This window comes from Cyprinodon tularosa, unplaced genomic scaffold (assembly GCF_016077235.1).
Source record: "Cyprinodon tularosa strain WSP-4 unplaced genomic scaffold, ASM1607723v1 ctg45, whole genome shotgun sequence".
Lineage (NCBI taxonomy): Eukaryota > Metazoa > Chordata > Actinopteri > Cyprinodontiformes > Cyprinodontidae > Cyprinodon > Cyprinodon tularosa.
The window spans coordinates 928742-956144 of NW_024039174.1; the positions used below are offsets into that span (position 1 = coordinate 928742).

The following is a 27403-nucleotide window of genomic DNA, read 5'->3' on the forward strand; positions in this document are numbered from 1 at the left end:
TTGCGCTCTTACCAGACTTTTTTTTTTTTTTTTTACCTTTTTCATCTTACGTGGAGTTGCTGTTGGACGTCATTTGCTGGCCATTTCTAAATATCCACAAAATCCATCTTGACGCTTGGATTTTTTTCTTTGAACCATTCGACATGGGCGCGCTTGAGATCACATCTGCTGGACAGCGTGGGAACTTCTGACCCAAAGTACATTCAGGAAAATAGGCTACAGGGTTATAGATGCATAGAAACTGAACTACAGTGATGTCAATCTGCTCATCCAACATTTTTTTAGTCAAAAAAGGCTCAAATAAAACTTTCAGTTTAAAACCTATTTAAGGTTGCTTTAAGAATACTAAAGCACTACAAAAATCTTAGTCATAACTGTTTTTTCCCCCATAGTTTATTCTGACTCATAACTACAGAATATAACAAATACACAACATTCCCTTTTGTACTATGTATGTAGTATGATACAATAAGTGGTAAATCAAATTGGCTGATAGCAACATTTAAAAGGGGAAACAAACAGTCTTCTTAAAAAGATAGGATGATCTAAATTTTTAATTAATGCTTTCCTCAGTTATTGTCCTACATAAGAAAAAAGGGAAATTTAGGCATTTTAGAAGGTAGTAGTAATAATCTTTTAGCAAGGTAACTTAATTATTTTAATGATTTTTATTGCAACAGAATGTAAATTAATCCTCCTAATCTCCCCATGATAATCAACATTATCTAATTATATGTTCACCGCTATGAAAGCATTGAGTTTTTCAAATGTACCTTTAATGAACAACAAGGATTGTATCTGTTCCTAAATCACAATGCTCTCCCACCCTGTGGGTTTTAGTTACTATACAAATCTGTAACATGCAGGAACTATTGTTTTACAGAAAAACATATAATTTCATATCAGGGAATTCAATGCCTCCAATTATGGTCTTGTTTTGTGTTGCTCATCAAAATACATTGTTACTTTGTGAGTTCTTCGAGTGGTCTTTATTGAACCAGATAAACACGTGTTAAATGGACACGGCCTGCTGTAAATCACAACAACTCAATTTTTACCTGATGCTTCGTCGTTGGACTAATGGCACTGGATGACAAAAGCACATCTTCTTTGTCTAATGGAATATTGATGTGTGAGGTTTCATGAAGTTCTTGTCATGAGGCTCTTAATGTTCCCAGGCTCTTTTTTGCCTTAAGTATGTTTTCGAGACCTCTTATGGATCAATGGATGGTGAAGATTTACCATACAATTGTGTCACTGTAAAGAGGAGTTAACATGCGGGAAGTGGGGCAATGTAAAGTTATAGTGGATGATGTTCTCTTTCCAGATTGATCCTCAAAATAAGTGGTCCTCCTAACTGTCAATCATTCTGGTGATATGTTTAGCTAAGGTCGTCTTCAGTGCTCGTCCCCGTTTTCACTTACCAGTGGTTAGTCTGGCGTAGTAGAAAAATTGCAGATCTTCTTTTAGAAAGAAAGCTTGTATGATTGATGCAAACAACTTTTATACAGAGCATGCAAGAGGAGAAATGGGGACATCAATATTCTCGCACGCATTTAATAGGAGTTCCCTCTCTGAAGCGGATACAGGGTTGAGCGTGTGCATTTTTTTCTAAAAGTGGAGAGGGCAGGTCTTTTAAAAAGATTGTGAAAATCCTTCACTATACCGTACCTTTAAGTGTTAATACCATGTGTTTGTTTAATTTCCACATGCAATCTAAATCTCTACAATGATTGCAGAGAAGGGAGTGCAATCTCACAGTTAAAGTGAGACTGCCTAGGCTGCAGCAGCTTCCAGTCTCCTAGAAATTCAGCAAATGGCTTCAGTTGTTAAAGGCAACTGATAATATTTAATTTGAAGACAATGGCAGAGACATACACAGCAGCAACTAGTTCTTTCTACAGATAAAAACTGGCTCTGGGATATCAAAACGACTTTCCTAACATCAGCCTACCATTTCAGCCAAATGTAAATGTAAAAAAAAAAAAAAAGTAAATTCCTTTATGGGGATTAAACTGTGGGGAAATTCACTCTCTGCATTTGTCCCATCCCTTTGGGCAGCGGTGGGCTGCCATTGGGTGGTGCCAGGGGAGCAGTGTGGGGTTAAGGAACCCAGAGTGGAGGCTGTGGGGATCAAACCAGGTAATTGCAACCTTTTTAGAGCACAAGCGCATTGCTCTAACCCAGTGGTTCTCAAACTTTTTCTGTCATTCCCCACTTTGGACAAGGGGGAATTTTCAAGCCCCGCCTGTCCCCATCGCCCCAACACAATGCTAATGAAATATGAAACAATCTTAAAATGTTCCAATTTTATTGAAGTAACAAGTAGTATCTAAATACAAACTATCTACATCAAATAACAGCAAGCTCAAAAATAAAGAAAATAAAAATGCAGCTGTGTCAAAATTTGTATCAAGCTCAAAGATAGAAAAAATTAATGTGCCACTCTGCAATCTGTTAATAAAAGAAAATAAGTGAAATCCATCTGGCAATACAGGTCTATTTATCCCTGCATTAGTGGCTTCAATGAGCCTGTTTTGCATTGCACAGTTTCTCAAAACGGGGTTGCAGGCTTGATACTGCCACTCTCAAGTCATGCTTTGTTTTCAGTGAAGCAGCAGCTGAAAAGCCCATCTCACAGAGATATGATGTGGCAAAGGGAAGAAGAATGCACACAGCACACATAGTGGGGGAGAACGGGGTTGGGAGGGAGGAGGCGCCCCACGGCAGCAGGACAAGAAAAGGAACGATACGTGCTTTCCCGTAACCCCCAGATTCCACATACTCCGTCAGCGCTCCGCTCCGCTCCGCCCCGCTGACGTACGTCGTGCGGAGCGCTTGTCTTTCATGGAAATCAATGAGAGCTGTTCCACATCCACCGCTACTCCTCCGCACGTCTCCGTCCACGTACGTCTTCTCCGTCCGTCACCGACAAATTACGGAGCCGAGCTATTTTTTGCTCCGCTCCGGTCCGGCCAGGTCAAGATCCGCAATTGCAATCGCACCAAACAGGAAAAAGAACCTCGACAAATTCCGGTTCGTCAAATTAAAATATAGTAGCAACAGATTGGTGACTAGAAATTATAGCACAATTCTTATAAATATCTAAAAAATAAAAAAAATAACACCGTTTATTTAAATGATTGGATCCAAACTATTGGTTATTCACCAACCAGGAAGCAGATTTCTCATCTCCATTAAAATATTTATTTTATACCGAGGGACTTAAAGTTTAATCAAATCCATTCAAAAGAAACTTCTTATTACATGAATGAAAAGAGATGCTGAGTTGTAGAGAACAAGTTCATAAAAAAAAAAGCAGTTTTGAATTATCCTTATCTCTGTTACAAAAATCTACAAAAAAAAAAAAATATATATATATATATTTGGGCAGAAACTGAACATATGCTGGATGATGGTGGGATTTTTTTAATATGTCATACTAAATTAAGCGCTCACAGGGTTCATACAGGAATGAGTGACTCTAATTTAATGCTATTTTAATGCTATTTGAAATGATTTTAATGCCATCAACAAGAACCATGTACACAAGTTATTAGTGTACATGAAATATGGAGCTGTAAGCACAGTTCCATGACTCCTGTATGTATGTAAAAACACACACACACACATATATATACGTATATATATTCTCTAGCTTTTTCTCCGCCTCGAGCTTCCTTTCCGAACATACGGCTTTATAAACAGTTCCACGCAAATTAATAGCGATATAATATATCTGACAAAATTGTTTTTAGAAGCATTTTTATTAAAGAATCATAAATGCAACGATAAACATATTTAATTAATTTTAGTGCCAATTAAGGGCTTGATTAAAAAAAGAATTATGAATTGTAATTATTTTTAATGATCCGCGGAAACCCTGGTTCATCTGGCGCATGCCCTCTACAATCTCCAAGGAACTCAGAGCGGAGCGGAGGGGACAGCGGCGGCTGTAGGCTTTGCTTTGTGCAGGCGGTCTGGAGCGCAGCGGGGCGGAGCGCTGACGGAGTATGTTCTCCAAAAGTCGCTAGATTTGTCGCTAGTCGCTTTTTTGAAAAAGAGTCGCTGGAGGGGTCTGAAATATGGCGTCAAAGTCGCTGAGTTGGCAACACTGGGGCGCGAAAGTTTATTCCGTTACAAATAATATGCCGACGTCACGTCAATCATCATTTTGGTACTTCAGTTCCAGGGGAAATTTTTCTCATATCTAATGTTCTTTTAATTAGACTGCATGTAGGCTAGTAATGATTACTTTGTGGGTTTGATTAGTCTAAAAAGCGGCAACATACAGCTATAAGGACAGTTTTCTCTCACACGTTATAGTCACACACACACACACACACACCGGAACTTGGCGCGCCCCACCTGTCACGTCTCAATTCCCCACCAGTGGGTCGCGCCACACACTTTGAGAACCGCGGCTCTAACCCACTAGGCCAACAATCCCCATACGTGTCTGATCAAAGAAAACATTGTTTCCTGAATCAATATGGGAGTGAATCAAATAAGGTAGCTGTATTTTGTAGCTTGGAAATACTTCTGGAACTAGCATCTCATTCCATAGAACACTGTTTTGTCACTGTTTGGTCCTTAGGACTCACTGTTCTGCATGTTTTTGTTTCTCTCTGCCTCCATAAAACTTCACTTAAATAAACAGATGACCAGCAGGCCTCTGCAAGACTTGGTGGTTACTGATAAATGAATGCAATCATCTGATGCAGGTGTGCTTGAGCAGAGACACATTGAAGATTACAGGACAAGGGTCCTGAAAACCCAGTTTTAAAACCACTGCTGTAGAAGAACATGTTTGGACAAAATTTATATCACAATTAAGAAAAAAAATTGAGCCACAATCATAACAATACATAGGACTTTTAGTGTGTTATTCTACTGCATTTTTTTTTTTTTACAAGATTTCCAATAAATGAGTAACATGGATCTGGGTTTATACTTTTTTGTTATAGTTGAATGTGGAACAGCATAAGACTTGCCCATAAATACATTTCCTACCAGAATAGTTGTTAATACAAGTAATATAACTGTGTACGTTGTTTTCTGGGACCCACAGGTAAATTCATCAGGGCTATTTTTGTCATATAAAGATCAGCAGAAAAAAAAACATTTATTACGTTAAATGAATATCTTGTAAAAGATGACCCTCCTGGCTCACACTACCTGAAAGCACTCATGTGGGGCTGCAGCCGACTCTATTTCGTACTGTACTTTGTTATTAGTGTATTGATTGTTTTTAAGAGCCCAAGATAAAGCGGCCATTATTGGTCAGAATATAAAGCCTAGTTAAGTGTTTGCTCTGTCTTTTTTTAAATTATTCTCCCTGTACTATAGGGGTTTGCAGAAGCCGATGTTATTAGAGGCAACAAAAGGTTTTGCAATAACAGCCCTGCAAATCAAGTTTTGCTTTTAATTCATTTATTATGGGATTATAGAGGGAAAATCAACCTGTTTTGAGTCAGATATTAGAATCTGTGATTAAAACAATATATTGAAAAATGCCAATTTTGTGAACCTGTGGCAAATGATCTGTCTTAATAGCTCATGGGAATAAACCTGCAAAGGAGAAATCATTAGAAATATATAATTATATACACACACAGTGGCCATTAAAGGAAATTTTTTACAATTGGAGTCAACAGTTGCTTATATAAACTCCTATGGGCAAGTCTTATGCTGTTCCACATTCAACTATAACAAAAAAGTATAAACCCAGATCCATGTTACTCATTTATTGGAAATCTTGTAAAAAAAAAAAATGCAGTAGAATAACACACTAAAAGTCCTATGTATTGTTATGGTTGTGGCTCAATTTTTTTTCTTAATTGTGATATAAATTTTGTCCAAACATGTTCTTCTACAGCAGTGGTTTTAAAACTGGGTTTTCAGGACCCTTGTCCTGTAATCTTCAATGTGTCTCTGCTCAAGCACACCTGCATCAGATGATTGCATTCATTTATCAGTAACCACCAAGTCTTGCAGAGGCCTGCTAGTCATCTGTTTATTTAAGTGAAGTTTTATGGAGGCAGAGAGAAACAAAAACATGCAGAACAGTGAGTCCTAAGGACCAAACAGTGACAAAACAGTGTTCTATGGAATGACATGCTAGTTCCAGAAGTATTTCCAAGCTACAAAATACAGCTACCTTATTTGATTCACTCCCATATTGATTCAGCAAACAATGTTTTCTTTGATCAGACACGTATGGGATTGTTGGCCTAGTGGGTTAGAGCAATGCGCTTGTGCTCTAAAAAGGTTGCAATTACCTGGTTTGATCCCCACAGCCTCCACTCTGGGTTCCTTAACCCCACACTGCTCCCCGGGCACCACCCAATGGCAGCCCACCGCTGCCCAAAGGGATGGGACAAATGCAGAGAGTGAATTTCCCCACAGTTTAATCCCCATAAAGGAATTTACTTTTTTTTTTTTACATTGCTCACATCAACTAAAATATGAGTGTCATTAATTGTCAAATGAAAGTGATCAAACTGTTTTTAAAAGAACATGACAAACATTTTCTATTTGCACCAAAGTTAAATTAACAAAAATCTTTTATGGCATTTAAAGCAAGAAAGGTTACATAAAATTAATCTGAATTGAATGCTATTTGCTAAGCATGAATAGAGAGAAGGTTATGAAACATAATATTAGCAAGGAGCTAGCACATCTAGAATGAGTAACATTCATACTCTAAAGTGAATCAATCAGGCAGTTGCCTGAGCACCCAGCAGTCTGTGAGCGTAATCAGACACCAAAGATTATTTGTAGATATGTTAGATGATAAAAGCTACCAGCAGGAGACACAGTAAGATTACTGGTTTGCAATTTCATCTGTTGCTGCTATTAACATTTCAGGCAACGGCAGACACTAAATATGTCATGGTCACATTTTACTTCGCTAGTAATGCAAACAACCCACCACAAGTAGCAGCGCTGTATGGCAGAGATTGGCGTTCCCAATCCTTAACAGCCAGCTTCCTTTATCTTGTAGGTGTTTCCCTGCTGGCTTTTTTGATGTGGGTTATCAGCAGGCTGCTGCAGATCTCGCAGTGTGAGTCAGGTGTTATGGAGCAGGGACGCCTCAAGTACAAACAGAACACTGGATCTCAGGGACCAGAATGATTCACGTCGGATGTAGGAAGACACAGCAAATGGCTTTAAGTTACTGGTTGGTTCCTCACTGCATAACTTGACACAATCTTAGACATCCTGCATCATAATGCCCTTCCGTCTGGAAAAATCACCGTATTAATTTGTTCAATAAAGTATTGCATAAGGTAGTCCTTCTAATCAGACCATCTGACCTATCTACAAACATCTGTAGAGTCGTAAACAAGAGGTAAACAAACCTAGCAGATATCCATCAGATCACAAAGCCTGTTACAACAGAAGCAAGACGTCTAAGGCAAAGACAACTATTTAACTCCGCTCTGCACTGCACCGCTGTAGGCATCTACTGTAGGTCTAAGGGGACCTAAAGATCCAGCTGACAAGGAGCCTAGAGTTTCCCTCTAACACTTACTTTGCTGTCTGTCTGATGTGATGCTGCAACCATTGCTATCCAGTTACATTACCTTTTAACAGTTTATTTTTGTCTCAACCTCTCCTTCTCACTTTCTTCCCACACTATAATGTCATCCAGTGAAAATGGAATATAAAAAGAATTGTGTATGGATTCTCATGACTCCTTCTATCATCAGACTCACAAAGATATTTTCAAATTAATGTACTGTAACAATAAACAGGTAGCTATTTCATTCATGGCTACTTCAACTCCCAAATAGCTGAAATAAAATAGAATAGATAGAATAGAAAATCCCTTTATTGTCCCACAATGGGGAAATTGTGTTACAGCAGCATTGATGGTTTATAGCAGAAGTGGTCACAAAAGGTGGATCTTAGAAAAGTGATTAAAAATAAAACAATACATGACAGAGTTAAATAATCAAATAAAATACTTCACTGTAAAGTGTTTTTACAATATAAATACTCCTTATCTGGAGAATAAATGATCAATAAACAGCTGTGGACATTTTTACAGGGCTGGATATGGGAAAAAAAGCAACACCAGATGTGCAAAAAAAATGAAAGCAGCATGTTATTTAACTGGCTAAGACAGAAACTGCAAAAAACTGGAAACAGTGATGATACTAAAGTCTTACAGCTGCTGGGAGGAAGGATTTCTGATAATGCGTCCTGCTGCATTTAGGGTGCAGCAGTCTGTCACTGAAGGAGCTCTCCAGTTCAACCGCAGCTTCATGCATGATGCGGGAGACATTATCCAACAAGCAAAAGCAAGGTGTTCTCCCGGCTCACTTTATGTTGTCCTCCAATTTCTGTTTTGGATGGCGCCTCTTCAACAACAGCTGCTGCAAATAATCACTTTTAAGGCTCTTGGATGAATGTGCCTCACATTTAGAACGTATTCATCATTCCTTTAGCTTAAGTCTTTGTATTGGATCCAGTTTCATCAGCTAACCAAGTATCCTTATCTTCTGTTTTGCAGTTGTTGTCAGACTGATTGAAGAGATAAAGAGAATGGAATAAAGCCACCAGGGGAAAATCTATAGGCTATGAGGTAAGAATATGTTAAGCTATTTTGTAGTCAACAGCCACTCAATTAAAACCCTGTCTTCACCTTTTAAGATAAGGTTTATTTTGTCACATTAGCCTTTTCCCATCTGTGTGAGGTTCGGATATCCCCACGAACCTGTCCATTAGGAAACTGTGGCTATGTGCCGTTTTTTCTGTCTTCCTAGCTGAATACAGATCAGAAAAATGTTTGTAAAAACAGTTTATAGAAAATCTTTCTATCGTTATTTTTCAGCTCTTCAATGTAAGTTAATGTCTAATATCAATAATGTAAAAAAAAAAAAAATCACTGAGAAAATTAGTGGTTTCTATCATTTTCATAAAATTTGCCTGCGACACTGAAACACATTTTTATGCCTCTGACTGAAGGGAACTTTGTTATCTGCTGATTTTTATCTGAGCTTTTCTTTTTTTCATGTCTATTTTTTTGGGCTTGTTTTTTTCTACTCGATCTAAAGAGGGAGGGGGTATTTGAGTGGGGGATTAAATCTCAGCTGTCATACAGATACATAAACAGTAATTGTCTTGATCCCTTGTCCGCACACATCTTTATCTCTGTCATCATTAGGCTTGTCGTAAGGCTACCTACGTCCCCTCAATCCCTCCATCTATTCATCCAGTGTAATTTAAAGCTCCTCCACTGACCTCAGCGGTAGCCGGCTCATCTTAAAGCCCAAGATTACACAACTGCCCATCTCCGTATCTCTACCACTTCATCTCTTGCTCTCTCTTTGCTAATCCAAGTATATTATCTCTCAGCTTTAACTGTTGTCCTACTGTCTAATTCTTTCCCCCTGCCGTCTGTTCCTCACATCCTCCACAGGACTCCTTTCTCCTTTCCTTCTCCTCTCTTTTTTTTCTTTTACTTTGTTCTAATTTCTTTTGCATTCAAGGTTTGAGATTGAGTTTATTGCTATGACAGGCGATCATCAGCAGAAGCTGCAGCATTTAATGGGTGCAAGCGCGCCACAAATATGCACGCTGGTTTGTGTCGTTCAGTGTGAGGCAGCTCAAGCAGCAGGGTCAGCACTCACAAACACACGCAGCCTCTTTCACAGCTGAGTGAGCATCCTGCTCCCTACGTGCTCCCCTTCTCTCTGACTGTGAAGGAGCAGGGAAGGAGAAAAAAATGTCTGGCTTGGACTTTAGCTGATAGTAACTAATGACTGTCTGATTAGTTCATTAGTCTGGCTCTTCATTTCCTGGCTGCTGGAGTCATAGCAGTTTACTTTTTTACTGTAGACCAACTTCATGCACAAAAGCCACCCACAATCCTCCAGCTCTTTCTCTCTGGCTTTGTTTCTCTACATTGTATGATGTTTTGAGCAAAACGAGATGATGTTGTTTTGGATAACTTCCCAGACTGCTTGTTGAATTTTCTGCTTTTAGTTTTACCCATATCTCTGGTTTCAGCTGGCCAGATGCTACGAACACATGAGCCTCACTTTCTCTGCTCGACATGAAGACCCAGCAAGAACTAAATAACCAGATTCCTTGTTTAGGAGGAGTAGTGAACATGATTACTTGTCACTCCTCTAGATAAAAGTTCAGATTTGAATGAATAAAATAAAATACACCACATTTTGATTTCATCTACCAGTGAGTTTCCAACATCTTTGTTAGGGTTTGACAGAAACACTCACCTTGATCGCTGCCTTCCCCTAATTCTATCTCTGACAACATGATCCTGACAGTACATCTGTGAAGGGAACCAAACAATCTGTCATGAAAACGAGATGGAGACAGAGTGAGAATGGCAATCTGCAAGAAAACAGGGATATGACATGTGAATGAGATGCATGAATCAGATTTACCTCCGTCAGTTATTTATTCTCTAAAAGCCTTTACTGGGAAAAGGTTTATCTCTTTCATATAAAAATGCACTTGCAGTCTCTAAAATTATGTTATGTTGTGCAGCGGTGCTGCACCATAAATTACAACCATCAATGTGTGCAAAGCTCTATGTGCAAATACCTGCTTGGATGCGATATTCAGTGGATCCCTATTTTCTTTGCTGCCATCTAATAAAACTTGCCAAAAATATATTAGGCAATCTGGATAGACTTTCATTACTGTTAATGCTCATACCTGACACAGATCAAAGTATCCACGGCCACAAAGTTCAGCGAAGGATTTAAAGTCAATATCTATAAAATTATGTATCAATCTTCTAATTTCTGTTTAGCTTCATATTATAAATTTTGTTTTTATGTTCTGTTAATATATTAATTAACCAATTAAGCTATCTAAAGGTAGCCAGCCTGCACTCACTTGTTTTACAGTCAATTCACTTGTTGGATGCCAACTGTGGTTTTAAGTGATGGTATCCTAATAGGAATTATAGGTCACCCTCCTTTATTTTCATTTTGGGTAACATTTTCAAACAGTTGAAGCCATCTTTATTGTATGCAAGAGGCAAATATAGATTCAGTCTTTCGGTCAGCTTACTACTAGCTTTATACATCAGCAGCAGAGGGAAGAGCGGTTTGGTACCAATCTACATACCATATATTTAAAGGACTTCTAGGTATGTCTCAAAATGGGGCTTTGATTCACTTTGGTTTATATTTATGTCTCGGCCCATGCTGTGAACTTTTTTAGCAGCTGTCACCATGGATCAACTTTAAGCCTTTCAAAAGAGTGGAGAAAAAAAAGTCTATTTAGGTTGTGTATAGTATTTGGTACACTACAATCTCAGGTTGATTTGATAAAATGTGCATTTAGTAATGTTAGGTTTAATTTAAAGACTTCTAATAAGATTTCCCCCAAATGCAGACAATATTTTGACAAGATGTTAAGAACTTTGTGCTAATCTTGTTTTCTCACACAAATTAATATTGCTCAGATGACATTGGATGGTTTAAATAATCTTTACATAAAAAAACACATTAAATCATCTGAAATGTTTTCAACTTTTAGGTGAGTTCTACATGATAAACTAAGAAGGAGTACATTTTAAAGATCACAAGCTACACATATTTAAAGTATAATTAGAAAATACCCATTCAGTCATTCACATGGTGTTTTAGCCACAGACTGACAGAAGTGACTCTGCCATACAATCACTTTCCACTGTTCTTTGCTCGCAAACACTTTTTCAGTCTTGGCTACAAAATGTATATAGGGTCGAATTGAGTATTTGATGGAGACTCAACCATTAACTGTTTTGAAGTAGTTGTCTGTTGGAACAGGATTTCTGTGGATTATGAAGAGCACCATGCACCCCAAGCTTAAACCTCCTGAGATATGGTTGCAATATTTCCAATACAATCTTATTCCTGTATCATGTCATCAGTTTTGGTCAAAAGAACAAGACCCCCCCTGCAGCAAAAGACACAGACATCATGATGCTATCATCACGGTACTTAACAATTGAGTTGTTGATGATCTGCATGCTTCTCTCCTATTCCTGCAAAATATATTGATGGTCACTGAAGTGAGGTGAATGCGAAGGGTTTGGCCATAATCACGCTTTGTCCATTAGACCAAGGGACATGTCAATCCCCCTGTGTTTATGCTTTCTTTGATAAGATAAGATGGCAAGACTTTTTCAGACATTTTACCAAATGATAAGTTCCCTTCCGTATGTCTTTATTGTATTTTTTTTTTCCAATGATATGCAAAGAACCTGTCACGTGAGGCGTTGCTTTAAAAAAAACATTCAATACTTTTCTCTCAAGTGCTTTAAGTGATGGTACTTACAAAGCATTATCATTTGGGCATCCCTTAATTGTTTACATTTTTAGCAATAATATCTTATGAAATTCCTTTGATTGAGAAAAACACATTAAAGTGTCCGTCTGATTACTAGCATGTAACAAAATGTGATAATGTTGGCGATCCTGGCTAACCCATAGCAGGAGAGGATTTGACTTTGATATCAGACATGAAGGAAAACTGTTTGTGTTATGAAGACATCTGGATATAACTGTATGTTCAGGGTCTCTCACTGCTTGATTTACTGAAAGGAATCATATTGCCCTACTGGTTGACTGTTTATTAACAACCCCATGACTTTATCTGTACAGTAGTGAAACGTGGAAAGCAAACTGATGTTCAGAGTTCTACACAAGGCCAAGGAGTTTGAAGAGTGAGATGAAACAGAGAGAGGATGTCAAGCTACGTAGTTGGCTTGCTTTGTGCAGGAAAGCGAAGCTGCCTAAATGGATGTGGAGAGTGAGAGATGATTGAGAAGAGCAGTGGGAGATGGAGTGGAAGGCCAGATGAAAGACAGAGTAGTAGCGGAGGGGGAGGGTTTCCTAAATGAGAACAGTAACCTGTGGAGGGTGATAAGAGCCGGCAGATGGGTAGAGCGATAAATAGGCAGATGGGTGGTTAGATAGATGAAGGGGGCTGATTTGCTGAGATGGAGAGGATGGGAGTTAAGATAGGGAGATGGGTTAAAGAGATACAGCATACGGGCCAAACTTTCTTCCTGTGCAATCACTTTAGGGCTGACTGTTGTTTTTTTCCTTGTTGGCTGCTCTTTCTATACTCTTACTTTTGGCCTCTGTTTCCTCCCCCTTTGCTCACCCCTTGTCGTTTTCCTCCCTGGTTTCGCCTCAGCCACCGCCGCACTCATGGGATATTTTTAATAGAATTAGGCTGCTCTTGTTATCGGTAGAGTGGGTAGCCGCAGAGTGAGGCGAGATTGAAACAGCGATTTCCAATTTGGGATTGTGTCACACACATCCAGAGATAGCATCAACGAATCACTGCCACCATCCCTCTCCCTCTCTCTGTCCCGTCTTTTTTGGCTCATTCCTTGTCTCACCCGGATATTTTAGCTGTGCTCTGGCCGCCTTCCCCGCATGCAGGGCTACATCCTAATGCATCCGTGCTCGCTCTCTGTCGTACCGGATTCCCTGGCTCCCCTTGACAGTTTATGTCCCTGTCTCCCTCGCTCTCATCTGGGCCCCATGCAGAACACATCCCTCTTTCTTCTCCTGGACTCTCGCTCACTTAATGCCTCCAAATGCAGCTTCTTATTTTTTCTCTCCGTTTTTACACTTGGTGTTCATGTCTTTTCCCACTCCTCCCACACTTGCTTCCACCTCTCTGTTTGCTGCTTCTTCTATCCTGTTATTCGCCTCTCTCTTCCCACACCACCCCTTCTTCTTCTGCCTCCTCTTCTTATGTCATCACTCTCAACGTTCTTCTTTCTCCCCACTCCCATGAAGATTTCCCCCTCACCTCATCCTCTTTTTCTTCCTGCCTCAAGTTGCTGGATTGCTTTGGACTATCTTGTCAGGTCTCTGGATTTCTACCGTACCTCTGGAGATCCCCAATATTATGTGTTCATTGAGTTCAGCCTGAGTGAGTCTGTGTAGTGTGGGTGTTTGTCAGGTCATTTACTACTTTCTATGGCTCAAGGGTCTTTTCTCTTCACCACAATGCCACAATTCCACGCTTTTAAATAACTCAACAGAAATATTGCCTAATATGCTGTCCTTATTACAATTTCCAGCATATCAGTATGTTAGGCATGGTTTAAGTCTCACCATGTGTGTTTGTCTCCCATCAAATTCAATTTAGTATTCAGAATGTGACAAATTTAATCACATAAACCCTCAACCAATTTCAAGATAAAAAGCTAAACTCAAATGAATAGTTTTTATTAAATTTGTATTAAAGCAAGATATAAAGACACTTTCTTTTTTCTTTGAAATAAAATCAACCCCATATGAACTTTGGCAATGTCAGCTCATGCTCTATGAAGTTCAGCTTTAAAATGAACTGATATGAAGCTTTCTAAAAGCAGAGGCCCTGTGGAGGCTTTTGAATTATTCGTTTTTTTAACCTTGAGGTCAAAAAATGAAATGCTGGTTGTAGAAAGCTACAAATTTTAATTTGCATTGATGAATTTCCTCAATATATGCTTGCCTTTTTTATATAAATAAGTAGATCCCATCCATTTTTACATGTTTTCACTACAACCAGAAGAAAAGGTTAAACAGGAATGGTTTGAACTTCCTCTTTGGCTGGAATGTTAAAGACTCCAAAGGTGGCGTTTCCCCTATGTCAGTGGAAACTGCCACCTTGGAAGGTTAAATTCATTTTATTTTCTACATATTCTCACTATGTATAAGAAATAGTCTATTTCAGCGCAACCTTCTTATGGAAAAAGGCTGCAGCTTGTCCTTTCATTAAGAAAAAAAAATAATGCTCCTTATGTTACATATTTTATTTACACAGCTTTTCATGTTCCTTTTTGATTGTGCGTTTGGAAATCTGTACCGTTCTCTGTGTTTCACATTACATGCCCACACAAGTATCACACAAGGTGTGGGTAGGTTACCAGTATCACTGTTTAACATGACTTTAAAAAGTTACCAGTCCAATACATTTGTGGTAGCATTTCAAAGCTTAAAGCCATGGTCTTCTCTCTGTTTTTGGGTTGTTTGTCCTTTTTTCAATGTAATTTAAGTCATTATTTAGAACTTATCTTGTTTACAACAGATTATTAGCTTTTAGAACGTCATGGCCTGGAACCATAACTAGCTCCTCTATTGTTGTTATTTAGTTAAGGTCTTATTGAAAGAACAGCATTAACTAACCTTCAGTCTTCTATGGGGTAGGATAGTGCAGATCAGCCAATAGAATTGATAATCTGACTAAAACCAGCCAATATATCTTTGTTAGACTCCTTATTTTACTCTAGAAGGACGTAAAAAAGTGATATTTTGTACAAATAGCTAAAAAAGTCTTATATCAGAAGGTGTTTTGGTACTAGAACACATCATAACCAGTTTGGGTTGGGACAACCATGGAACAACAACAGTAACCTTGCAGATGGGTGGAACTCCAATTCTTAAAATGGCAGCACCCATGGTTATTATCTCTATTAGAGCAACAAGCAGCTAAAGTGTCCAGAATCATTAGTAACTGGTGAACAGATGTGAGTGAGAAAAACTTCCAGTGAATAGTTGTAAAAATGCGCATCACTTAATCAGCCTAATGGATCAGAGCATCTTTATGTTGTCTAAGAAAGGACAGCATGTAATAGAATATCTATAAAGAGTGTGGCCTTCACACTGATTTCAAATGAATGTGTTCATGTGAACACAGAAAAGAAAAAAACACTGTAGAATATTAAACAGCTGTGCTGCTCAGACAAGACAAACAGAGTTATTTCCCTGCTGGAGATTTGAGCAACTCATGAGAATAAACAAAAACATGCAGCCAAACCCCTGATAATTCATTATTAGGAATAGAAGTAATTAAGTCCAAGATTTTAATAGAGAGAACATTTTCTGAAATGCTAGTCATAGGATATGTTGATGTACATAAGCAAGCAGAGTTCTGATGCTTAAAGGGTTGGGTTAGATTTCTAACAGGGATCTCAATAGAACAGGAATAAAACACCTGGGAAAGCAAATGTTCACTCAAGCAATCAAATGATTATTTAATAAACTACTCCATTATGACAAATAGCCATCACTGTAGCCCTAATTTGAAAACAGAATTATCTGCACTAAAATTGTGTTTCTTTTTAAAGCACAACGCAAGAAAGGAAACATTTTAAAATTATTTGCATTTTTTGTCAAGGACATCACAACAAACACAATAATGGAGATAACTATTTGGGGTTTGTAAACTTTAGGGTAGAAAAGGGCCATTTGACATACTTTAAACTTACTGTTCTGGCCCAGAAACATGGTGTCATGTTGTTACCAAAATATCCTTAAATCCATGCAGTTTTAAATGCCTTTGTTCAGACACAATAGAAAACACTGCTTAATATCTGTGAGTGAGTAAATTCATTACAAATATATAAAGGAAGAAAAAAATGAAAGCAAATCTGGAAGCTTATTTTGCAAGACTAATTAAATATGTAGAAATCTGATTATAACATGTACTTACATCCGAAGTTTTTATAATGTAATTTTTCAAAGAGGTCGTGCAACTGACTTAAGAAAACCCACCTCAGTGCCAGTAAATGCTCATATAAAGCTTGTCAAGGGATGAAAAGATTTAGAGAAGGGTTTCTAACACTGGCTGTCAAGCACCCACATGCACCTGGTAGAGTGGAAGTGAGTCAAAGTCGTCTAATTTTTCACTTTTGCTTTCAAGGTTTAGATCTTACTGCGGAATTGCTTTATATGTTAGGAGGAGAAGAAGATAAAAGAAAACAAAACTATTCTTTACTTAATTGCATTTGGATAGCTGCTCGCTTAAAAAAAACTTTTTACCCTCAGGATAGCTGGAGGGTTTCTCTCAAAGTAGCAGCAGAGGCAAGAGGAGGCGCAACAGGGTGCAGTGGGGGAATTAGACAGGCCTTTAAAGCTGCTCTTATGTTTCTGTGTGTATGGAAACCAAAGCCTCTTTTTGGACAGGATATTTATTCCGAAGAACTCCAATCCCTTCTTTGCATATTCAAAAATGTATTTCTTATATGGTGTTAAATGCCCTGCAGAAAGCCAGTAAGTGGAAATTATTTTCAAATAGAGCATCTTTAGGAATACTTCTCTCAAGGCCAGCTGAATATATTAACTTATTATAGTTAACAGTTAAGTGTGAAGTAAATACACTTGGCAAGAATAAACTTGTTGCTTATTGTGCATAAAGCAGCATGTCTCCAGATTGGGGAGGAGGTAATTATTCGCCTGTTAAATTTAGGAAATAAATACTAATAGGCATCAACTAGTATGAAACACCACAGCCTTATCAAAACAAACAAACAAAAACATGCTGTGTAACATGATTTAATCATTTTCTGTAAAGCAAAAAAGGCACATTCAAATATTGTTTGTATTTTATTTAACAAATATGCTCTTGCAGATCCATAAACACTGAATTTTGTAGTTGCTTTTTAATGTTTTTACAGAGGAATGCTCTTTTTATAGTAACCCAGGTAAAACATGCTAATATTAGCTACTTGATTCATCAGAATTTCCACAGTCAGCTTCAACCTTGCCGGATGTAGTTTTAAAGCATTTTTCCCTCATAAGAATGATGGGTAGGGCTCAGATATTTCTATTACAGTGGTCTGCTTGCAGCCAGTTGACAGACAGAATGCAGCAACAGGTTGGGGAGGGACAGAGTTGCAATAAAATTGAACCTTTTAAAGCTTTATAAAAGCGTTCGCATATATCTACATGTAAGGCAAAACCAAGGTTTACTAAAATGGGTTACTGGCAGTGACATCTGTCTTCCCAGCCCTTGACTGTATTAAGGTAACCTGCATCTGATGTTCTAGCCACAATTAATTTTTATACAGAGAATGAATCAGACTAACAAAATTGTAAAACCTTCTCCAGTAATTCTTGCAATTTAGGAAGAAATAAATTACATTAGAAAACACTTTAATTCCGTAAAAAACATATCAAATGCATCAATCCTCATAATTTGAGAACAGACTGCCGTAGTGAGACTCAGAACTATGGGACCCAGTATTTAAGCAGAACAGACAGATTTATCAAAACATTCCTCAGAACCTCTGCAGGAGGAGAACACAGGTTAGTGACCACGTCTATCTGGCAGAGGATGATAATGAATGTGTGATTCACTTACCTGGTTTTATAGTTCAGTCCAAGCCTAGGGGAGGTCAGACGAGAAACACCAGATCAGAACCGATCATGAATGAAGATAGGCAGGATAATCCAGAGGGCGAAGCCAAAGACGTGCTCAGTAGCCAGAGCAAGGAGATCAGAGGGAAATCCACAATGGGGTCGGGAAACAGTTCCAGGTTCGGTACACTGACAGGCAGAAATCCCGCAGCAGTCCGAAGACAGCTCAGGCAAACCAATCACAACGGGAAACAAGCAAGCTCAGAAGTACAGCGTCAGAAGGGATCTGGATCAGGCAATCAGAAGACACAGGTAGTCCCACCAAAGGCTCGAATAATCTGGCACTGATGACTGATTTGAAGGATGGTTAAATAGAGGCAAAAGCAGATGGATCAGATGAGTGGTAATGAGAACTGGACGGAGATAAAGAGGTGATTGGAATGACTGATCAGACCAGACATCAGCGCCAAGATCATGACAGCCTGACTTGATAGATACAATATTAATCATGATTAAATTATAAACATATACTATTTGGGAGCTCTATACATGTTTGAGCATGCTCAACCATGTCATTCAGCCAGTCGTTCCTTTGACAACATTGATTAAGCAATGTTTATCACCTCAACCTGGAAACCAACTGAGCAATTCTTGTATGTTTTCTGAAGTCTTCCACTTAGCTCGCCAAAATGAACACATGCTGCACTAAACAGGACAGCTTTCCTAATGCGATCAAATGCACAACCACCGATACCACACTAATAACCCACAGAGAGAGCTGCTAAGCAATGAATGATTAGCTTCCGATGAGGGTGATTTGATTACGTCGGCCGTTTGTCCTCAGATATTTTACCCCCTACCACTCTCTTCTGTCTCTCTCATCTTTCGTCTCCCACAGTGGCAATCCATTTCCCTCTGTAAGTGACACTGTAAAGGACTGATAGCTCTTTGGCTGAGATTCAGGGCCTCAGATCGATGGCTGGCGGACGTAGGCGTCAAGGCGCAGTAAGGGGCACAGAAACTGAGGTGAACAGAGCATGGGGATATGCTTTTTTTTTTGCCATCAGATAATAATGTATCCGCAAAAAAAAAGTGCAACCTTTAAGCTTTTCCTATCCTGTCCTTTAACAGTGAGTAAGGACTCTTCTTTTATTAGGGCAGAAGGACATTTAGAGTTCCCAATGTGAGGCTTATAAGCGCTGATGATCTACTTTGTCTGTGGGAAGATGAAAGCATTAGCATATCCTCATTTACTAAATTATTCTAACCCTTCATACCATCATTCTACATCCCTCCATTCTCCATGCACAGGGAGTTACCATATTTGCTCACATAACCTGGTTTGTCATATGTCCCAGGGGGAAGGAACTGCGTTTTGGGGCAGAAAAGTGTTTAAACATTTATTTTCTTGGGATTTAGCTCTAAATCAGCTGGATCTAAAGGGGGTCATCTAAATAAATGAGTTTCAACTACTTTTAAATGGTAGCAATGTTAATTTTTCTGATGATTTTATCTCATTATTTGGCTGCAGTTTTTTTTTTTATTGTAGTTTATGTTATCATTTTTTAATGAAAATTTTTCTGTAGTGCTTTTGAGCCTATTAGAAGTTAGATATTAAATAATCTGCTTACAAAAAAAACCCTTCCTAAATAGTGCCAGTAGAATAGGAACTGTTGATATTAATAAGGTGAATATAGAACAGCTGTGTGAGAATGAACTGAAGCTGCTGGGTGAAAAAAGTGTCAAAACGAAAACAAAACAAGAAAAACAGTTCATGAAATTCACATTGAAAGTTAAAGCTGAATAAAAGTAAAAATCATCTTAACTGCCCAGGAGAGTGCTTCTGGTTAAAAGAAAACAAACTTCCCAAAATAACTTACTTTCAGTGAAGAAGCTCCTTCTTTTCCCCAGTGTTATTCCTTTTTGCTACAAGCATTTTCCTTTAAAACATTTGTTTGCATTCATGTGCACATCTCAGCTCCTATAATTACTCTACCTCTTCTGTTCGGCTCACTGCTCCTGAACAGAGTAGCTGTGAAAACAGAATCCATTTTTATTTTCACAATGGGTGTTAGGGCAGCAGCTGCTTCCACAGAAGCAGAGAGGCAGGGATGCGCAGGGAAGTCTGGCTGTGCCCAGGCAGTATATGGCATGTCTCTAACCAGCCCTGTGGTTACCAGGGATCCATCCGTGTTGACTGGCTTCATTTCGACGCTAACCGAGCCTTCAAGGGGAGGACCTCAAACCCAGATCAGCCGCTTTCCCGCCTAAACTATCCCTGGCTGCTGTACTCAGACAGTTCTACTTCTCTGGAGCCAGGAGCTGTGGAGTATGGATGGATAATTCAGGAGTAAAGCCCACCTTGAGATGAAATGTGCGGCATAGGGAAAGGGTGGGTTCGGGGGGGTGGGGGTGGTGTAAAGCTCCCAGCTGGGATGGAAAAGGGAGTGGAGCCAAAGCAGTCATCCAAGCCTGTTTCCACACCATCTCCATGCACCCTAGGGCCTGTCACACAACCAAACCGTAGAATCAAGGACAAGAAAGAGAGGAGAACCCCCCCACCCTCCTACAAACGTATCCCCAAATGAAACACAATGCCCCAAGTCTGGAACTTTCTCCTCACATTTATATATGAAGTATTTCCAGCAGTGTGAATGGCCAGGCTGAGATCAGGCCGTGTTAAAGTGTGAACGACATAAATATTCATCAGAAAGGGAGCAGCAGCGTGGAGGAGAGATCTCTGAGGGATGCTGAGATTTCTTTCCTTTTTTCTTCTATTCGGGCTGCTGCGAATCAAACTATTACTGTGTCAGAACATTTGGTCCTCTGCAGTTGGAAATGTCATCCATGTAACTCGGAGTCAAAGCTAAAAGCAACCATTGCCACAAGGACTCTTTGTCCTGGACTTTTAGAGGCCAGATTAGTGGCTTTGTGAAACTCCCTTTTTGTCTTGTTTCTCGCGGGCCTTGAGGCTTTTAGTCCACTTTCATGCAGCCAGATGATGCTTTGCTTCCTGCTGCTGACCCCCCACAGGCACTGGATTGTGACCCAGCATGCTGAGCCCTCCGGGCCTCTTGTCTCCTCTCTAACTTCCTCCACACGTGCTCGTCTCTTATCTCTCCATCTCCCCGAATCCTTATCGCACGACCACAGAGCACCATATTTTAATCATGCCCTCGAATAGAAGACACTTTTTCAATTAATGGAACTGACGCTGCAATGCACTGTAACTTAGGAGCCGCAATGCGCAATCAGCTCAATAAGCCGCCGACACTGTTTGATGTGTGACTGCCTCATGAGTTTTATATGGGAACAAGATGGTTTTTGAAACAGAATAATCTGCGGTGAATATGAAAGTATGATGGCGAGGCGGCAAAGCAGCAACAGTGAGGGGATGATGCTCTGCTGAAGCTGCTGAGTGGCCGTCTGTGGTCAGTTACCGGGCGTGAATATATGGACCTGTGTGAATGGGGAAGAAAAAAAGGAGCATGCACACTTAACGAAAAGCTGCTGGATATAAAACTGAAAGGGTCAGAAGTGGTTGCGATCAGGCTGTGCCAAGTAATATCAGAAACTATTGATAGGTCAAACTGCAGGCAACCTGCTATTTTTTTCCTGGCAGGCAGGAGCTCTTCTTAACAAAAAGATCTTTTGAATTCTTATATCTCACAACATAAACAAGATAAAGGACTTAAAAGCCACGTAGAGTGTCTTTTATACTGGCACTATTTCTGGGATGCTTTGTATATCACACTGTGAATTATAACTCAGGTTCACTTAAGCTAAGATAGGGAGCAGTAGCTTTTCACCAAGGCAGAGTGGATTAAAAAATAGAGGTTCCCTCATTTTTTTCTCTCTCTTTATTTTCACACTGTTAATAACATTAACTCTTGTTTTTATAGCAATTGTATGCAATTGACAAACACCGGTGCATACTGAAGTTTTGGGAATCATTTATCAATTTTTGAAAGGTTTTTATTTAACCTCCGTATTCAGGGACCCTTAAATAAAATCAGGTGCATCAATAATCTCAAGAGGTGCCTCAAAAGAGCAAATATAACCATGAAAACAACAGAAACACAGCACAAAAGTCAGAAAAGGTTAAAGCAATATTTAGTAGAATTGAACTCTCTCATACTTTGTACTTCTAATTGAGAACCTCTGTTCGACATTTAAAGACTATTGACCAAATAAAAACCAACCAGAGATGGACGTCTACACGACAGAACGGGTAGAAAGAGCACTAATCCAAAAAGCACGCAAGGCTCGTGGTACAGTATCCTTAGAGGAGCACAACAGAGCAACCACTTAGGTGCAAGAATGGTGAATGACAGAATGGTGAATTCTTTTGTGTTGTATCAAACTCATATAAGGGACGCAGCAAACATAAAGTGCTCTGGTCAAATTAGACCACAAATAAACTATATACACAACAATTAACCTATCATAACCAAGTTAAACATGGTGGCGGCAGTGTCATGCTGAGGGGAATTCTTTCTTTTTTTTTGGTGGGATAGAGTTGGATAAAGCTAAATTAAAGGCGATCTGAAGAAGAAAACTTATTAGAACCGGAGCTACAATGGTACGTTAAAGATTAAAGTATTATTTCTGCCAACGTCCACAACTAAATCAAGTTGAGAATCTGCTGCGACACACATTCCATCCAGTAAAACAGAGCTTTAGCTCTTCTGTGAATACTAAAGGATAAAAAAAACATTAAGTCTTTTAACGTGCAAAGCTTGTAGTAATGGTATTTATCTATGAGTTGATGCAATCAATTGGTTTTCCTTAGACTGAAAACTTTTAACCAACTGGACATTATGATGTGATTGAACTATTTCTGTAAAATGCCTAGAGGTGTTGTGAACGGTACATCTTTTACATTTCCATTCTTACAACAACAACAAAAATAAAATACTCACATCCAGTGTTTTTTTTCTTCACTTCACAAGTATTTGCAATTTTGTGTTTGACTATCGTATAAAATATCAACATATATCAGACATTGTGGCTGTATTATGACAAAATGTAAAAAAGTTCAAGAGATATAAACACTTTTACATGACTGTTTATTTCCGTCTGTCCTTTTATGACTCACATGTGCATTTCGGGCTTTGGGGACTGGTAACATTTCTCCTTGAAAAAGTGGTGGCCAAGTATAGAGCTATGTGTTTCATTATGTTTTACAGAAAATATATATTCTGAGTAATTTGAGCCTGAATACAAATGTCTTTAGGTGCAGCTGAAAATAGAAGCATTCAGTCACCTGAGTGTGCATCCCTCCACTCAACACAAAAAGGCGTTTTCCTCCCTTTATATTGCAGCACTTTATGCAACCTGTGCACTTCACAGCATTCGCTCCTTTGGCTCCACATATTAACTTGGCCTCCCACTTCATCAATCAGCCTGACACCAATCAGAGTGAATCTGCTGTGCGTAACATGTTTACGAAACCAAATAATTTTCCAGTGCCTCACCAGTCCCAGCAATATGTTGAGCATCTTACACCTGGCTCCCCTCTAAAGACACACTTCTCCTTCCAACTGAATTAAGAGGGAATTGGCTCTTCTCTCGCTTTGACAGCAAAGGTTGAACGGGCGTATTAACCAGAGGTAATTGAATGTAGAAGCAACAGCGCACAGTTGATGCATTGGGATTAACCCCTGCACTGCTGCTCTTTCAACCGAGCTCTCGAAAAAGAAGCAAAGAAAGTTAGTTTACAGTTTTGATCACGCTGTCTGTTTTCAGGACAGCTCATTGCTATTTAGCATGAGTGAAAGATGGAAGGAGGGAAAAAAACACCACCTGTATGTGAATGTGATGAAGCTCTTTGATTATGCATGTTTAGGTAGCCAAAATTTTGTTAAATTGTGTTTATTTCTGAAAACATGAAAACAACCACAAGTCTATGATAGCTCGATGTCTGTGCTCCGGTTTCTTTTTTTTCCTGTGTTTGTTACAGTGGAGAGATTTCATTCCTTGCTTAAAGGATTGGGAGAGAAGTGAGGTGGAAAAACGTGCCGATGTAAGATTTAATCTCGACTTTTCCGTGATGATCTCGTACACTGACATTTGAAGCGGCAACCTTAACTCAAGGCTTACAGTTTTTTTTTGCCAAGATTTTATTATTACATTGAATCTGACAAGGAGAGGCACACATAACCTTCTCATTTTTAAGGTCAGAATCATGACTTTTCTGCAAGCGTTTTCACTTTTGATTCATTGTTCTTATTTTATCGTCCCTAAACTTGAGATGTCGACTTGTGAAGATGACCTGAGTTTAGATCAGCATTACAAGGAAAAGGAGAAGAACATACAGAGTGGTTTGAACTTGTAGCAGTAAAAGGTTAGGAGTCAGTCAGAAGTTTACATGCTCTCTTCATGTAGACGCAAGAGCTGATGTGGTCTAATGAAACCTTAATAAAATATCCACAGCTTTAAGTTTCAATGTGTAATTATACAACTTCACTGTACATATTTTTTTAGCTAATGTCTTTTTCTAGGTTGTATTTGATTTAGTTTTTTTTTTTTCAAGGTATTCTAGGTTCCTCTGTGACTTTTGGATGGATATTATGAGTGTTTGGAGTTGCTGAAGTTGTTTTACGACATAGACTTTAATTTTTAAATGGTAATTGCAAAATCTCATCTTAAAGTCTGACTAATCCAAAACCTCAATTTAGCTCAGTTAAGCCAACTTTAATTTGTGCTGGGGTTTATTTCAATTGCCAAATCCCAATTTTATGACTTTCAGTTTTAAAATAGGTTTTATTCATTACTTCATTAAAAAAATCTCATTTTTTAGGGAATAATGCCATCATCTAGCTGGAAGATTTATCAGATTTTTTAACATTTTTTTATTGTGACACTAGTGTTGCTGCCATTTTAGGTTCATCCTTAACTTTGCTGCAGTTTAATTAATGATTCGACAGATACATAAAGCCTCTCATACAGTAGTCTTTCTTCATGTTGATGACCCGGGGATGTTTAGATCCAGTTACAATTTTAATCTGATCAATATTGCTGTCCTTATTGTTACAATTATAGGTTTACATGTGCATCTAGATAATCTATACAAATCTTTATTAGTTGCCCATTTCAGGAAGCAATGTTTTTTTTAGTATATTGGAACATTCTAAATAGATTGAAGTGTTTATATCATTTTTTTTTGTAAAATGTAAAGGACTATGGTTTACAGATAACCCAATTTAATATTACATGAGATCAGCAAAAAACAAAATAGAAAATTCAGGTTTGCTGAAAGGAATACTAATTTCTAGATGCTTAATATTTCCTTGAGCTGTCTTTTGCATTGATTAATGCATCAGCAGTGCAGGGCATGGAGGTCATCAGCCTGTGGTTCTGCTGAAGTGTAATGGGAACCCAGGCTGCTTTGATAATTGCCTTCAGGTTATTTGTATTGTTGGAACTGATGTCTGTTTATCTTCCTTCTTACGATTCCCATAGATTCTTAAAGAGGTTCAGGTATGGTTAGTTTTCTGGTCAATCAAACATATCGTAATTCCATCAGGGTTATTGTTTCCCTTGATGGCGTCGCAGCAAAAGTAGGTGGGAAGTGTTCTTAGGTGTCTTAATATGGTAAGATGGATTGGAAAGACTGTAGTAGTTTTGCAAAGTAAAATATGTGCTAAACATACATAACATTTATATTGGCCATATGAAAACAAATGATTGCAGTAGAGTCTTTTTATTGATTTTAAGTCTTACTCTGTATCAAAGAAAGTCTGCTACTAGATAACTTGGGTTTCAGTGCAAAAATGTCCTGATCTGGACACCTCTTTGTGTAAACCTAAACTCCTCGTCTCCTTGTCAAGGAGAAGAGTTTCTCAAATTTCCCCATGATAGACTGCGCTAAAACAGTGTTCACTGTGATTTCAAACAAACTCTCACTGTCGGAACAGAGAAGCTTCTGGCCTCAGGCTATCCTGCACACTAATAGAGATTTGGTCTTTATAAGGTAAAATAACAAATTACAGAGGAAATGTATGTTAATTTCTGAAATTAATTATGTATACTAACAAAAAGCTCAATATCTCTATAAAATCCTGTTTTTTTTGTTTGTTGCTGTTAGATTAAAGACAAGAGAATTGACATTTAACAGTTGTGTAAACATAGAGTTGAAAGAAGGCTGGTGAATAAGATCAGAGAAAAGTACTCTAATCGCTCCGAAGGGAATGTGACTTAAATACGAGTAGGTTTAGTGATACTTAAAGCTCTGTGAGTTGGATAGACGAGGGCCCAGGATAAAGAGTGACAGAGACAAAGTCCCACAGTCAGAGAAGAAGAGGTCCACTGAGTCTCCATTTCCATGGATTCACAATCTGAGCTACTTTCCACCAATTACATTTGTGTCAGTGTGTGTCCTGGATTCAAAATGCAACAACAGCCTCCGGGGGCCTTCAGTCTCCTAGTACATGCTCCCTCCCCGCCTGCCACTCACACACATGCTCACACACACACACACACACACACACACACACACACACACATCCACCCACACATCCAGACTCTGTGGATGCGTGCCTCACACTCACGCACATATAATAATCTCATCACTCCCTCCAGCTTTGTCTCTTTTTGTCACCCACACGCTCACACTCACGCATACACCTTCCAACCAGCCAAATGCTTTCCCACCCAATTCACAAACAAACACACCCCCACACACACTCACCAACTTGGGGATACAAAAATCTTCTGTCGTTGCCTTCCAGTGTCATCCAGTTTCTTCCTCTCAGCCTCTTCTCCTCAGGCACCTTATCCATCTACCCATCCATCCAGCCAACCCCCCCACACACATACACATAAATAAAAGCACACCCACCCAGCCTACCCTGCCCTCATAGATTTTTGATCGTGTCTTGAAGTGTGCGTGCCCTCTTCTTCACTGTGATAATAGTAATAAGGACAGGGATTGTCAGCTATAGAGATGAGTTATGGCGCAGATTGATATTCGTGTCCATGACAGTGAGCAAGATGTGAGAGCCCTTCGTTATTAGCGGTAACAGTAACGGCAACACTCTGGCTTTAATTGAATGAAAAAGGCCTATGGCAGCTAGGCTTATGATCGAAAGATGGGGGAGAGTGTTAGGAAATAAAACAAAGATAGGGCAGAGAGAGGAAAAGATGGCAGAGTAGAAAGGCAGAAATAGTATGCAAGGATGGAGGATAAAATAGCAGAAAAGGGATCGAGTCAAATGGAAAGGCAGAAAGAAAAAGAGCTGGAGGAGTAAAATAAAACAGGGACATTAGCTGAAGTGAAAAGTGTG

General features: G+C 38.9%; 1 protein-coding gene across 1 annotated transcript in view; it reads left to right on the plus strand.

Annotated features, from left to right (window-relative positions):
* Positions 1–27403, plus strand: part of LOC119793340 — a 269987-nt gene that overhangs the window by 33988 nt on the left and 208596 nt on the right. Inside the window, exon 2 of the mRNA XM_038300477.1 lies at positions 8522–8593. The gene's annotated coding sequence lies outside the window, so the exon portion shown is untranslated. The remainder of the gene's footprint in view (positions 1–8521; positions 8594–27403) is intronic.